The following is a 16,719-nucleotide window of genomic DNA, read 5'->3' as shown; positions in this document are numbered from 1 at the left end:
CTGGCTTTTCAGTTCTAAAATAGTAAATGTTTCCCTTTTGCAGTAAACATTAATGCATTTTCACTAATGTTAAGAGTTTTAATGTCCTGTTGACACAAGAACTTGACAGCACCAGGCTTTAATATTGTCCCCGATACTCCTTTATCTCTTGGTATTAAAGAAGATTGTTCATTAATCTCCAGATTGTTTTTACCTTTTCTTATAAAATAAAGGAAAAATGTCATCTACAGAAATTGTTTGTTTGTTTCTAAACAATCTGAGAGTAATGATGGACCCATAGAGGAATTGACATGCCGAAGCATACCTTTTCCCAGATCTAAAAACTTCATTTCATATTAATAATGTCATAGTAGATGGTCAATATATTGTCACCATTTTAATGTATATGAAACTTGTTCCACTTCCAAAATGCATGCATAAGGTTTTATAGGTTTGGTTTTATTAAGAAAAATGAGGTCAAGCTATTGATGTTCCCAACACTCTGGGTTCCAGCCTGTAATTAATAGCTTGTTTCCTTCCTTTTAAAAAGAAGCATTCAAATTCTAATCTAATTAGATATAGGAAAACCATAAATTACATCTCAAGTTCAAGGAAAAAAAATGACTTTGAAGTAAATGGAATTCAGAAGTTTGAAAAAGAAATTTTAATGAAACTTGATGTCACATGCAAAGACTGCTTTTGTTTTCTGAAATTATTATTTTATTTTTTTTTTTCCCCAGAATACTGTGGAAGCCACGATTTAGTTGCAGTGAGACCTGCTCTTCTGTAACTGCATTATTTTCTCAATAAGCATGGACAGCAGTTACAGTAAATTATCATTTCAGATTCCTTGTATTCAGCTTGGGGTTGCAATAAACAATGTATTGGCTGAAGTCATAAAAATGGAATATTTCATCGTATTGACATCATAAAGGATGTTTCCTCAGTGTGCTGTGGTCAGCATTAATTAACAAATGCTTACCTTACTGCATTTCTAGGAAGAGTCTAGCAAACAAGCAACCATTCCTGTTCTTGTATTTATTGATCAGTGCAGTGGTGCTATATAGAAGGACATTGTATTTATTACTATTATATATTTTGTCTAATTAAACAATTCAACAGACACTGAGTGAACAGTGAAGGGAAGTACAGAAAGGCCAGAGATTACCTTTGAGCAATTTATTTACTCTCCTCAGCCTGAATGCAAATTGTCAGTGTGAGAAAAGGAAGACACAGTAAAAGTTTGTGCCCTGTCTTGGTATATCTAGAACAAGAATTATGATTTCACTTAAGGAAACAAAATGTTCACAATTAAAGCATTCTTATATTGGAAAAGATTGCCCAGAAATGCAGTGTAAGTGAGGTTATGAACTATAGATTTAAAAGTCCATTCTGCCAAAATAATAACGCTTGCACTTAGTCTGAGGTTGTTAAAGTCTAAGACATTTTGGTATGTACCAGACATGAGCAGCAAATGGAAAAAAAAAAAAAAAAAGGCTCAAAAACCAAAAAATGTTGTCTTTGATTTCATACTAATTAAGTAATTTGACAAGTATTAAGTTTCTTTCATATAAAGGTTTAACAAGGTCTAACTGTTGGATTAAAATATTCTATTTAGGCACCTAATTGGGGAACATTATGTGATAAAGCTCCTCTACACATTTATCAATGAGCTCTGAGAAACAATGGCAGGAGAAAGACAAATATTCCCAAACCCATCACAGCTGCCATCAGCCCATCAAATGCCCATCTGCACAAGCCCAGACAATGCACAATGGAGGTGAGGCACTAAATCAAGGACTCCAAGGAGTCAGTACCTTGTCTGGGCCCCAGTTTTGCTGCTTGTCATTTAATCTGGTTTCTCTCTTATCTTTCAAGACTCTTTCTCATCTGATTTATTTTAACATACTAGATGTCCTTCATGTTAGGTTTTGAGATTTTTGGACAGATCACTAACTGCTCGTGTTTAAGGACAGTTGTTTGTACATTTATATGATGTATCACTATTATTTGTCACTACAATTAAATATGAAATTTGGCTACATAATTGCTAATCTTCTCTAATATTGGAGATGTATTAAGCACACTCAGTTTTCTGTAGTATACTGGAATGCTATAGAATATTTTCTGAACTCTAAGTGTATCCAATTGTCTGCTCGTTTGGAAAGGGCTGGATATAAGGATGGGGGATTCAGCAGCTCTGAATAAAGCATGCAGTCAGATAGAACATTGATTTCAGGCATTCATTGTTTCCTAATAGTGTGAACAATTCAAACTCTGATTATTTATAAAACAAATCAACAAGTAGCCTACTGTGAAGCAAAAGTGTCTTCATTCTGCATCCATTTGGTGAACCGAGCTTGTATGTGTTACATGTGCTTGGTGAACTGTGTTTAGGAGATGATTTTTGGCTTGTTACAAGGAGCAAACAAATCTCTTCAATGTCGAGGCTTACTGTTCAGCCTGAGGAATCTGGCAGCTTGCACTGATGTAGCTTGAAGCAACTGAGCATTAGGGATGAAATAAGTATTGCTTTTTATAATTTCCTGACCTCCTGTTTGCTCAACAAATATGCAGTCTCAGTCACAGGCATTTTCTAAGTCCAGACAAAACTGATCTAGTAACAGATGCCACCTTCACATGAGAAAACCCTGAGTTTCATTTAGTCCATTTTTCACTATTTGCTCTTTCCCCTTCCTCTCTTTTTTTTCTTTCCCTCCTTTTCAGGAATATTATTCAGGCTGAGGATCACCTATTCTTGTTCGTTTGCAATGCCCATAGCACATCCTGGAACATTTCATAAAGTCATCATAATTACATTGTTATTCATAAGATGTGCTTCCACACTAACTCCAGTCTCACTATACGGCATGTTATTACACTTTTGCATCTGTCTGTGATAGCAGTCTGTTATTTACCTCAGTGATCCTATTTTCATTTAGTTTGAAATACTTGCTTCTTTACTAAAAGATGTATTATTACTTTCAAGTATTAAACTGTTGAGGAACAGGATTTTTTTTCATATGCGGCCTATAGCAGTAAAGATTTATTGTGCTTGAAAGTGAGAAATAGATTATCCCATTTTTCCCCTTTGACCTGTAAAATATTGCAGAAATATGCCTAAATGTCATGCCATTTTTGTGAAATACGCATGGAGTCACCTAGAATCATCTCAGCACCTTAACATCCAGATACAACATTACCCAGAGGAAATCTCTGGATTATACCTGATTCCTTGTCTTTATAAGGAGGTAAGAAATTCTCAGTGATGACTGTTCACACTACATAGCTGAAACCTCTTTTGCTATTTTACATCTAGGCAAGAAATACCAGTTTCTTCTAGATTCACAGTAATATACACAGAGGCAATGCTATATTGACTTTCTATATCAAAGTGAATTAAAACAGTTATTATTGTATCTTCTTAATGTCAGAGATATCAAAGAAAGGCAATGAAAGAAATATCCAGACTGAATTCCAACTAAAAGCAGCCACTGCATGTTTCCATATTTCTTCAGGATGAGGCTAACATATCTCCATGTAGAGCTATGGACAGCCATTCTCCAACAGATCTGAGGACAAATGGTGCAGAACTCTGAATCAACAGTGGGTAAGAACATAGAACTAGGATATGATAACATAGCAATAGTAGGACTTTTTGGTTTAGGTAAATGGCCTGACCACCTAACAGGCTAAATATTTATTGTCTGTCTCTCCTGTATTTAATGACGGTTTACTTTAATTCTTCCTGGAATGTAAATTGCTCTCAACTGTATATACCCACTAATAAAAGTGGGTATGTACATATTTACAGATGTGAACAATAATGTAAAAGTATTGCGAAGTCCCCAAGAACATGATCTGCTTTGACTATGCAACTTATGCTCTCAATTTTTGCCATTTTAGGGTCTTGTTATTTAATGTTGTGTTCTTAAGATATATAAAAGAATATATTAAATGTATCCTTTATTTCTCATAAAATATGTAAAAATATTAAGAAGTTGCTCTGTTCAGTGCAATCCTCTTTTTAAGAGCTAATACCCTTGAGTTCCCGAATATGTCTATAAATGTGGACTTCCACTATTAATCATCTTCAAACTGTATTCAAAAACCATCTAAATCCCAATTTTTCATAGGCTTTAATTTGCATTTATTGTAATCTTTAATTATAGGCTTCCTTTGCTTAGAATAAATACTGAGTAATAGGGGATACCATTATATTACATCTTCTTTGGAAGCTGCCTGCCTTGCTCACTGAAAGCTTTGCCCCCCCTGTCTTTCCTATATCTTTCCTGGTTCTCTGAGCATGTTGACAACATATCTTCACAATAGTTCTGCGCCATTAAGCATGTTTTTTATTTTGCTTGCAAGCTGACTTTGTCCCTTTGACTACAGTTTGCAGGATGTGAAGGGGAGAACATTAACATTGTAGATTTATTTGAGTTATGCTGTACAGGTCAACAAATTCTACTTGCGAATATGCCTCTGACAACTTTTAGTCAAAGGACTTTAGGGAAATTTAGTGAAATACTCGACTTACATAAAAAGATGAACACTGGAACAAAACCTTGTGTTTCCTTTCGCAGAAAGAATGTAGCTATCTCTTTCCGTTACTGTATCTGCTTTGCCCCACCAGTATTTTTAAGAGGAAATGGATAATTACAATGAATCTATTACTAAAAAGGTACTGCAAGCAAACCTGGAGGACTTTTCTCCTCCTCCCTAATGGTTATCTCCAGCTATCTACATGTTATAATCTCACTAAGATGAAAAAGTTTGACTATTCCAGTGTCAAATATCACTTCTGGAAAAAATAAATCATGTCTGAAGTATGTAGGACTGGGCAGACAAAGCATGGGAATTTAATAAAGGAATTCATTCTGAACATGTCAACATGACCTCAGAAGTATTTATCAAACACACAACCTCAAAAGTATTTATCAAAAACACACACCTCAAGATGTAAGGTTTCAAAAAGAATTACAAGCTTTAATGTCAGCTAAATTGGTTTATAAGAGAAGTGTCACCTTTCAAGTCAGGCATATACCTCTTCAAAAAACAGAGGAACTTTTAGTTTACAAATATGTATCTCTTAGTTTATCTACCTGCAATTTTTTTAGGAGAAAAAAAAATACATTTAAGCTTTTTTTTTTTCCTCCATCCATTATATAAGTAACCAAAAGGGTATATTGCGTATCAGAAGCATGTTGAAATGCTTTCTGTAACAAATGGGGAAGTGAGGGTGGGCATATACATTCTCACTAGAAATAAGCTTGTATTTATGAAAATATTCATTAATAATTCCAGTCAGTAGAATTTTGTAAACCTTTTCATTAGATAGCACAATGTCCTTGAAGCATGAATGACATTTGCTGTTGTATTTTCCCTCCTCCAAAGCAGAAGCTTAGTAATTATTTTTTTACCAGCTGAGGCATAGCAGAAGATAAACAGAAAGAAAAGGGAACAGGATCTTTTCCAGAATGCAGAAGAGTCATTAAAAGGAGAATGAAGCTTGGAAGAGTCTCCAGCAAAGGAGGATTCATTGCAATACCAAAACCCTTTAAGTAGCTCAAAATATGTGCAACAAAGAAAAGAAACTATGACCCCGATTATCATTCTTACTATAATTCTCTACAACTTTGAGGTGGGACCTGTAAGTAATGAGCTTTTCCTTCCCTTGTGCCTATTAGTGCAAGCAGCTGTGCAAGTAGTGCACACCAGCTGTGGAAAGGAACTTCACTACAGAGTGCTTCTGCTTCTTGGCTTTTCACCTTTCTGAAATACTGCAGTGAGTTCTTAAACCAAAACATCAGGACATTCCTCTCCTGTGGATAAAGAAGCTGTAGCTCCATTATAGTTTCCAATATATAAGTAAGGGCTGTGAAATACCTCATTCTCAGATTTTAATTAGGCCGTAGTTTCCTGCTCTCCTCCAGACTTCTCCTTCAGTAGAATGTCTTACCTTGTGTTTTGACAGGAAGCGATTACTCATCTATAAACCCAAAATGGTGAAGAAGTACGAGAGCACAGTAGTGTCTTTTCTGCTAGGCATGTGAAGCAAGAGTGACATTTAGTGGTCAATTCTAGTAATTACAGCCATATTTACCTAGTAATTATTCCTGAAAGTAAATGCTGTAATACTAATTATTTTCCACAGAAAATGGAAATCCCTACTCACTTGTAGAGCGAAAGTACTTTACACATGAGAGTTATTTCAACACTGCAAGCTTGTTAGGAACCAATGATGTTTCCATTGCCAGTTCGTCTTCCCACATTTCTGAAGTCCCTGAACCTCAAGTCAGGGATTGAAGGACTGAAGTCCCACTCATTGTCAAAGATCAGGTTTGACACCACTTGAGGAACCTGAACATGCACATGTCCATGGAACCCACCAAGATGTATCCCAGAGTCCTAGTGGAACAGGTAGATACAGTTGCCAAGCCCCTCTCTCTGGCATACTTGAAAAGTCATTGCAGTCAGGTGAAGACCCCAGTGACTAGAGATCCAGTGATCTGAGCTTCCAACAACCTAATCTAGATAAATATGTCCCTGCCAACTGCAGTAGGGTTGGACTAGATGACCTTGCAATGTCATTTCCAGAAAAAAAAAAGAAAACAACAACATTCTATGATTCCGGCTCTTGTGCTGCACTGTATCATGGAACAATGGACTATGATGGAAGGGACCTCTGAACATTTTACAGAACAAACTCTGGTTAAAAAATCAGGACTGACTTGGAAACTAGAGCAAATTGCTCAGGGTCCATTCAGAATTGTACAAACTCTAAGACCAGGGCCTCCACAATTTCTCACAGCAAGCTGGTTTGGTGCTTAAAAGCTCTTACATTTTTTTCCTTCTGTATCACCAGAATTTATTTCTCTTCAGGCCCTGGCCTCCTCTCCTCCTGTTCTGCACCACTGTAGAAAATCTCGCTGAAATTTCTGTCAAGTACAAAGAAGCAAGGAGGTCCACCCAAAACCTTGTTCTTTGCAGGCCAAATGAACTCATTTCCCTCAGCATTCCCACACATTTTGTGTGCTCGAGCCTGCTGATCTAGTAGCTCTCTCTAGTTTATGGTTATTTCTGTCCTGTAAGAACCCAAACTGCACTTACAAGATAAATGTAGTACCATGAGTCCTAAATAGATGGAAATAATTACTTATTGTGTTGGTTACACTCATGATAATGCACCTCTGTAGGTGTAATCTCAAAAATTGGATGCAATTTAGGAATATCCATCTGTGATATGAAATTGAAATTAAACTGATTTATTATACATAAAGTCCTTACAGGTCCTTCTTTCCCAAGGTTATTTGAAAACAAAAATTATTTTAAAATCACGCTTTTTTTTTTTTTCTTTTTTCCCCTTAATAATTTGTATTGAGAAAAACTAAGCAAAAAAATAATGATGATAATAAGATCATGCTTCTGTCCTGAGCTATTCTATATACTGAGATTAGGAAAAATACAGAAGATTAATCATAAATTTTTAGTTGTATTTTTAATTTTAGTTGCAATTATTACCACTATACTAAATCTTAAAGAAAGGCCTTTCCAGGGTGTAGTCAGTATTAAGTCTTTTTCTCTCTGAAATACTATTATTTATTTTCTTCTTAATTTTTTTTTATGTTTAATATAGTTTCAAAAATAAAAAAAAAAACTTTTCAACCACCTCAGTTCATCTTTGCTGGCATTCAGATATCAGTGGAAGATGAAAGTCTGAACATGTTGCAAGAAAAGGAGAGCAGTTTTTTACTTTGTCTTGATGTATATTTGTAAGAATATTTTTAATGGTGCCAGTGCTAAAATAATATAAATGATTGTCACATAGAAGAGTTTATAATGAAGGACTTAGTTGTTCTTAGGAAATACAATGGTTTTTAATGTATCAGGTTAGCATTTTGCTATTTCTCAAATGAAATTAAATATTCCTAAAAGCACAATAAATAACTATACTTACATTAATAGAACACAAAATAACTGTGACCAGAGCTTTGAGCTTTACTGGTCACTTGAGCTAAGAAGAGGTTTCCAACATTAGTGAGTATTAATCAGAACCTGAGAGCATCAAAGAGCTATATTTTTCTTTAAAACAACAACAGAAAGAACTTGCATCCCTTATTTATCTACTATGTGTGCCAGGTACTTAAAAAAGCCCAAAACAGCAATGGTTTGTTTTTTTTTATGTATCTTAGCACAAATTGCAGAAAAAAAAAGTGCAAACTTGGCTAATAAATATGCATTAAGCATGCTAGCATAGAGGAGTTCTTTGGAACAAATACTGAAAAGTGACTGGTAGCAAGTGACTTCATGGCCAAAGCCAGCATGCTAAGTAAGGTGTGAAAATAGACAGGTGAAAGGTCTTGAAATTTTAGATAAATAAAAAATCAAGAGTGTAACACCATTTCCTTCTCAAGCTCCAGGGTGAGAGGCCATCTTTACCGCTGGCAATAAAAGGGGTTTTAACTACAGTGTATTTCTACTGCCTTCATTCTGTTAGTCATGAACAAGCTAAAAGAAAACCAGAAAATGCAAACAGGTCCTTTTCATTAACATTGAAGAAAAAAAAAAAAAAGTAGAACCGCAATAATATTTTAAATACATGTTTTATTTACATGAAAAGATGTTTCAGCAGTATCCTGTTTTGGTACAGTTGATAGTGTTAGTAGATATTCCACATAAGACAGAATTTCAATTACATATGGCATTTTCTCCACAGAGACTTCACATGATTTCTCTTTGTAAGTAGTTTCCAAAGTGGATAATGCATACTTCTTTTTTGTTAAATAAATAGTTAATAACTGGAATTTTCATTAATAAGAAAGCTTACAAAGTTGTATGCTAATACCTTCTAAGAATGTCTTACCTGATAAAATACAGTTAATGTTAGTAAGCTCATAGAGAAAAAGAATAAATTCAGGTACCTCTATTTTATATAAATAGCAAAGTCCTCCACAAAAAAAAGAAAAAAGCAAAGCAAAACAAAACAAACACAGCACAACAAAAGCTATTTATAGTGACAGTTTAGAAACAACTGTGAACAGCATTCTAACAACATGAAATCAAACGTGTTGTACCATCCATCAGCAAAGATGGCAGAGGAGCAGAAAGAGTTAAAAAAAATAGAAGTCCATTCACTAAAGCAAATAATTTACCTCTTCTTCATTTCATCTTATTTCTATTTCAAAACCTAGGGAAATTTTTTTTTCTAAACCTGCATGATGTATAGTACACAAGGAAACATTCTTTGGATCATTAAATATAAAAAAAAGAGCACATTTATAATTCATAAATAACATATGCCCCACAGTCAGGACTAGCATTTAATAGAGCAACAAACTGCTCTCAAAGTCCAAGGCTGTCAATCACAATGATGAATAAAGGCTTCTGGTGTAGAGGTAAAGATTTAGCTGGAGAGACAGATGCAGGGGTAAGTCATAGGGCAACACAGTGTGACTATGTAGAATTCAGCTAGAAGGCTTAGACTGCTTAATCTACGGAAAAAACAACTCAATTGAGGGTGTAGGTATTTCTTCAGTGGGATTAAATCTAATCAAACTTAACCAAGCTGATGATTTCCTTTTCTAAGAATCTTTTAATTTTGTAATGGGAAAAAGAATAACCTTATAATAACTGATCGCAATTTAAAGACTTTATTGCACGTATGTAAGCAGAGAAATTAACCTCTAAGAGAATAAAAGTGGCTGTGAAACTTTTAGACCAAGAAGAAACTTTCATATAAATTTTAAAAGTCATGCTGAGCAAATGAGAGCATAAACAATTTAGGCTTGAAAATAGATGTTGTCATATAGACAGAACAGTTAAACATATAGAAAACAGAAATTCCTAGAGTGTACATAAGACTAAAAGAAATGGACAGTAAAGCTCATCTTTAATACTTTACATTTAAGGATACTGCACAACTAAATTTACTTATATGTAAAAATACTAGGAAGTAGGAGAAACTACCACCACGCTAAATGTTTTTAGCATGACAATTACAAGACCACATATATAAAAATCAATCTTAAAAAATGCTTTGGAAAAAAGTCAATATTATACACAGCCTTACACACACACACACACAAAAAAAAATAATAATTCATGTGCTATTTTCTGACTGCTGTGATTTCATCAAAATTGCACGTGTAAAGAAGGTTCTAAGGTTCACATCTCCTGGTTCTCTTATTTGCTGACCTTCACCTTAACTTCACTAGTTAGTCTTTCTACTTTACGTTATTTATTAGGTAAATTTCTTAACTCCCTGAATTTTAACTGCACTTTTCAAAATGCCCTGTTGTTGGGATGAGTGATTTCCCTACATTTTATGTCTAAAACTCCACAGTCAGTAGGTCAAAGAAACAAAATCTGAACATTTGTAACTTACTGAACACAACATGCTTTATAAATTAAAATACTTCCCACTATGCAATTTAGATGATCATTTGTTTTATTCCATTTTAGCCCACACTTCATATCGAAGACTCCAGAGTCAGTAGGCCAAAGAAACAACATCTGAACATTTCTGACTTAACCAAACTCAACAACATCTTTTATGCTTTATAGACTCTATTTGATTTAGCTGGTCTTTTGTATCATGTTCCTTGATAAGTCTTAGAGCTGTATTAATAAATAAGTAGCTTTGGAAACAAAATAGTCAGAATTGCTGGTAACTGAGTCATTTGTTCTTTAATTTTATAATATTGCAGATGCTGCTTTATTGCCTATTAAAACACTTTTATGAACACATAAGAGATTTGAAATACAGGCAATATTTTGTCTACAAGTGATATTTTAAACTAAAATAAATATAAAATATGTTATTCTTTAATAATCTCTTTTTTTCTATTTGGATGGTCATCTATACTGTATTATTAACAAATTCTATGACTCTCTCAGCAAAATAAATCCATGAATGAAATATGATCAGTCAAAATTTAATTTGAAAAAAATACGAAGTAGTAGCTTTATAATTTTTTCTCTTAGAAAAAGGCTATAAGTTAATTTATTATTTAATGTATTTTACTGTAGAATTTCTGTCAAAGAGGAAAAATATAATGAAAGAGAAGAAAATACTCATGTATTTTATATATATATATAAACTTTCTTACATAACACATTGTTAATAGTTAACAGGGGAGACATTTTCCTGTTAATGGTATGCAGGTATTTATGAGGTTTAAAGCTTTAAATTGGAAATACTACTAATTACGTTACTTTGGTTTAATATTTTTATGGTTATGTTTAAATGTTGAAAGAAATACAAGTCTTTAGTACAGAATATGTTTGTAACCACAGTAATTGTGTGTATAGGATAAGCTAATTGCTGACTGCTTTGTTCACACAGCTTGAATCTGTCACTTCATTTAATGACTCAAAATTCATGCTAAAAGAATTTTGCTATGGAATATAGATGTGTATATAAAACTTGGGGAATTATAGAACACAGTAATGAGAGCTTTTAAAAGATGGGTATGTGAGGCCACTCTACAACTTCATAACACTTGATTAAATTGAAATTCATTAACAAAAAATACACATTAGCAGTGATTGCATCTTAATAGCCATCAGTTATTATCACATATTCAGAAAATTATCCCTTTAACAATTTTACTGTACTTTATCTGTGATCTTAAAGTACCTGGAAGCACATGCTGTGCAGTTAATATTGTTGAATATGGCTCTTGGTGCTGTTTGTCCTGGAGACCAAAGTGGTCAGAGTTAAGAAACCTGAAAATGAGAGAGCAGATGGCTTAATGTCCTCAGACTGCTGTACACTTGCCCTCAGACCTGACCATGACAAGCAAAGGAATGTTTCAGACCACCACTCAGTCCCCAGACAGTCTGAGCTTTCTGGTCTATAGTTGCTAGGCAGCTTATTCTTAGTGAACCCGTATAGAAGTATAGCTAAAAATACATAGAAGTATAGCAAAATATCAGATTTCATTAGCAGGAAAAGATTAATTCAGGCTTCCTGAAACTATGGGCTGCTTCTGGGTTCTAGCACATATGTGGTACACAATATGAAGTCCATAGAGGTTTGATGAGGACATGAAATGTACAGACTCTTTGCACTGAAGCTGCAAATCATCCTGTTTCCTCAAAGCTGTAGTTCAGTGATAAACCTTCCTTTCAATATTTTTTCCACTAGGGAGCAGTGGCTGGACATTTTCAGTGTTAGAGCTACACTCTGGCTAGCATGAGAGAGCTTGAAGCATCCAGGAGCATAGTATAATAGTTCTAAAAATTAGTTTCTTGGATATCAAACTGGGATCTGAATCGGAATCATATCCAGATACATCTTCTATCTCTCTACCATATAGAAGTATTTAACCAAATATGTGCTTAAAATCATACTAGGAGGAAATATTCCAACACAAGTTCATTTTTATATGTTAAAAAATGTATCTGTTCTTACTGCATCCAAAGGGCATAAGGAACCTCAGAACCAGCTACTTGTAGTAACACCCATCAATGCAGAGTTTGTATGTAGGTGTTACAGACACAAATAAGCAGACCTTTTATTATTATTATTTACTAATGGACTTTGTAAAATACAGAGAATGTTTGAGATTGTTCTCCCTTTATTTTTATCCTTGTATGTCCTGTAAAGACAGTTGGAACAGTATTTTGTATCAGAGGTACGTGTGTCTGAATTGTCTTTATCCTTGTTACCTGCATGTCATAATATTTGCATCTTGGAAGGTCAGCAGTATATAAACTAAAACAGAATTCTGCCTATAAGTGAATTAAAGTTTTAAGACTTAGCAAAACTTAGACAATCAAGTACTTCTTAATATCAGAACAGTTTTCAATTTATAAAACAATTCCTTTCACTGCTGTGTTAGTGGAAGTGATTGTGAAAAACTTCTTTGATCACAAGGGAAACAGTCATAAGGAAAACAACACTGTTTCAGTGAGATGTTGTTCAGTATTTAATTTTGTTTAGCTCAATCCATTTTCAATTTTCCTTTTTTTTTTTATTATAATGTGAGCTATTATCAAGATACATTCATTTGCCTCATTTAAACAAGGTCTGGACAAGTGAAGCAGCCATGCTTCCATGAAGCAGATGGAATTGGAGCTGGCTTCAGCATGCAACTGATCGTTATTACTACAAATAGCTGGTTCTGAGGCTCCTTATAGACTTTGTTCTTAACTCATGGATTTGGTTTTTTTTCCCGAGATTCTCCTCCCCATCCCACTGGGCTAATGGAGAGGAGTGAGCAAGCAATGCACGGTACTTAGTTGCCAGCTAGGGTTAAAAGGCAACATTTGGCTTGAACAGACAAATAAATAAACAAATAAAAACACTAAACCTACCTTTTTATGTACACATTTGCCATCTACAAATTATCTTTGTTTCTATATACAGTTAATTAAGATTAGTTTTACTGGTATAGTGTCTTCCATTCTAACACCTGAAATATTTGACATATATTAATTAAGTATCTCAAGATTCCTGTGAGATCCATGAGTGAGTTATTACACCCATTTTACATGGATATATAATGGCACTCAGAAAGACTAATTGTCTTGGCCAAGGTTTTAAAGCAGGTTTTTCACAAATGAGAAGACAATAGAGATTAGTGGTTCTTCGTCCTTCTATTTCCCTACAGGCTCACCTGTAGAGTAATTGCAGGACAAGCTTTGATATAAATAGAAAGCTTATAAACAAATAGACAGTGTTTTCTGATACTTATTATTACATACTCCCTTTAATTTTTCACCACACTTTGTTCTGCTACATCATACAATAAAGTAAGGGTATATCATGTTATTTGTGGACAGTATTTTGTATTCTTCTACAGCCATACACATAGCTTTGGGAAAAAGTAAATCAGCAATCTTTACTGAATATTTATGAAAATATCAAAAGCTGTTCCATCTGAACAAAAAGCCAACAAGAAAAAAAAAATGTTATACAATGTGTAACAAAGCAGAGGAGAATGGAAGGGGGGGGGGAAGTGTAAAACACCCCCAAGTGTAAAACATCATTGCAAAACCTAAGGTCAGAGAAGGACAAGATGCTCCAGGCAGCACAGCAGAGATTTACTGCAGCCTATAGAGAACCCTCCACAAGAGCAGGGTGATATTTCCTCAAAGACCAATGCTGGAGCAAGGATAAAGTGTGAGCTGGAAGGATTGGCAGAGAGAATCGGCTTTGTACTGACTGTAACCTCCCGCATTCCCCACCTCTCTTGCATGGCTCAAAGGATCAGGGGAGAGGAGACAGGAGAGATGATGAGCATGGGAAAACAGGGGAAGATGTTGGGTTTTGATGTTTTCTTTTTTGTTTCTCCCTACACAAACCAATTTAATCAGCAATAAACTATTTTTCCTCCTAGCTGACTCTGTTTTTCCTGCAACAGTTGTTGGTAGGCCTTGGTAAATGATCTCCCTGTGTTCATCTCAACATGTTTCAAATATGAGATTTCTCAGCTTATTTTCTCCTCAACTATCCCTCTGAAGAGGGTATTGGCTGTTAGCTAAAGCTTACATCTCCCTTTTCCCCCATTTTTTATACCACCAGTTAGTTTACATGAAAATTTGGAATGTTTACTTTCTAAAAATAAGGGGCTATACATTAGGTAGGACAAACTCAAAGCTCCTTTGGCAGTAAAATAAGAATCTACTTGACAGTGTCCAGTGGCTTTCCTGGCAGACTGTCCCCACTATCAGCATGCCAGACATGGCTAGGAGGCTGCGGTACAAAGGACATCCTCACCTGCTGCCATTTTTAGCTTCCTTTGAGCTGTGCAAGTAGGTCTAAAGGCTTTCGAAAATACCAAGTCTAGTTACAGCTCACTGCCATGAAACTATGTTCTTCTATGCCTTTGTTACACTGTAAAGCAATAGAATTGAATACACTTCAATCTTATGAGATTGGCTTTTAAATCAATGTTAAAACTGTATTTGGAGGAGAATGCATGTCTGAAGCTGATTTTGTACCCTCCAGTATTTTAGAAATATTGTCTAGGCCATCACTAAACCACTGCTCAAGTTGCTTCAGAAATAATAAGTCCTGCATAGAATTCAGTGTTTTCATGAAGAGTTGAAACTTACTTACAATGCATCACACAGGGCAGAAAAATGAGAATGACGAGAGGGACTTTCACAGGTTTCACATGAATATCCTGGAGCCAAGGAAGTTAAAAACCTGCTCATCAGATATATAACCCATCTGAGGAAAACCACACTGAATATATTACTCTAATGCCACAATCTTCATAGTCTCATTACATGAAAATTGAGTATTTTGTCCAAAAAAAAGTAAATAGGAGTGTGAGATAAAAAGCTACCCCATCAATCACATGCTATAAAAAGTAATATTTTCTCAAGTAGTTCCCTTATTTGACCTGTTCTTAATTCCACTGTCATTGCACAGGAAGAAAAAAAAAAAAACAGAAAAAGAAAGAATCCTGTTATTTAAAGGGGTGTTGTGGTTTAACCCCAGCTGATTGGTTCCTTCCAGGTAACTGCCCACAGTTTCTATACCAAGGGTGACATGTTGTGGTATGGAATACCACTTTTAGTTTGGGTTAGGTGTCCTGTCTCTGTTTCCTCCCAGCTTATTGTGCCCCTCCTCACCATCAAAGCACAAGACTGAAAGTTGTTTGTCAGGGTGAGTACTATTTATCAACAACTAAAATATCAGATTCATTAGCAACATTGTTCTCAGACTAGAACGAAAACACAGCCACTAGGAAGATAATTAACTCTATCCAAGCCAAAACCTGGACAAGGGGATATCAGGATTAGAATTATGAACAAGAGATGCCATTTTAATTTACAGTATTTTCACTTCTGTTATAAAGATATTCATAACTTCTATTATAGCATTTGTTCTGACTACAAATTTTGTGTTGAGATCTAACTTATTATTTTATCACAAGACTACCTAAACTATTCAATCTTTTTGCATATATTTAGAGAAAAAAAATTGACAGATATACTATTGGCTACAACCATCTAAACCTAAAATAGTTAACTTGTTCTCCTGTTTTCAGTAACATTAATGATCTTAATAGTAGTAACCAGTCTATAATTTCCTGTGCCACTTCATGTTGATGCAAGTAATGGGTAAGCATTAATATTTCTGTTTCCATCACTTTTAAAATACATTGGTGGACTTTCATATAGACTGCTGGGATGAGTCTTCATGCAGATTTTTACTTTGATTTGTATAGGACAAGGTGTCACGGGATCAAACTTAAACAGGGGAAGATTAGATTGGATATAAGGAAAAAATTTTTTAATATGAGAGTGGTGAGACACTGGAATGGGTTGCCCAGGAAAGCTGTGAATGCTCCGTCCCTGGCAGCAGTCAAGGCCAGTTTGGAGAGAGCATTGGGTGACATGGTTTAGTGTGAGGTGTCCCTGCCTACGGCAGGGGGAGTTGGAACTTGATGATCTTAAGGTCCTTTCCAACCCTAACCATTCTATGATTCTATTTCCAATGAGAAGGTATGGTACTCTGTCCCACCAGTGCTACTACAATGATCACCCAGTTACAGCACAGTAGCGTCCGGTTACTGCCCACACACATTTCTTCTGCAGACTGATAATTATAGGAACAAGGGCATCATTGCTAAGTAAATGGAAATCTTACCTGTGTGACAGTGAGACAGATGTTCCTGCCATTCCTGCATTGTTATAAGAGGAAAAGTGTTTCTATTCTGTCCAAGCACCTCCTGGTGCTGAGAGGCACAAATTTGCGCAGTGCTCTCTGCATAGCTC

The sequence above is a fragment of the Neopsephotus bourkii genome, unplaced genomic scaffold, assembly GCF_033783945.1.
Source record: "Neopsephotus bourkii isolate Nb327-2 ecotype Australia unplaced genomic scaffold, CSIRO-AGI_Nbou_v1 NB_234, whole genome shotgun sequence".
NCBI classification, from domain to species: Eukaryota; Metazoa; Chordata; class Aves; order Psittaciformes; family Psittacidae; genus Neopsephotus; species Neopsephotus bourkii.
Note: the sequence above shows the minus strand (reverse complement) of the source record.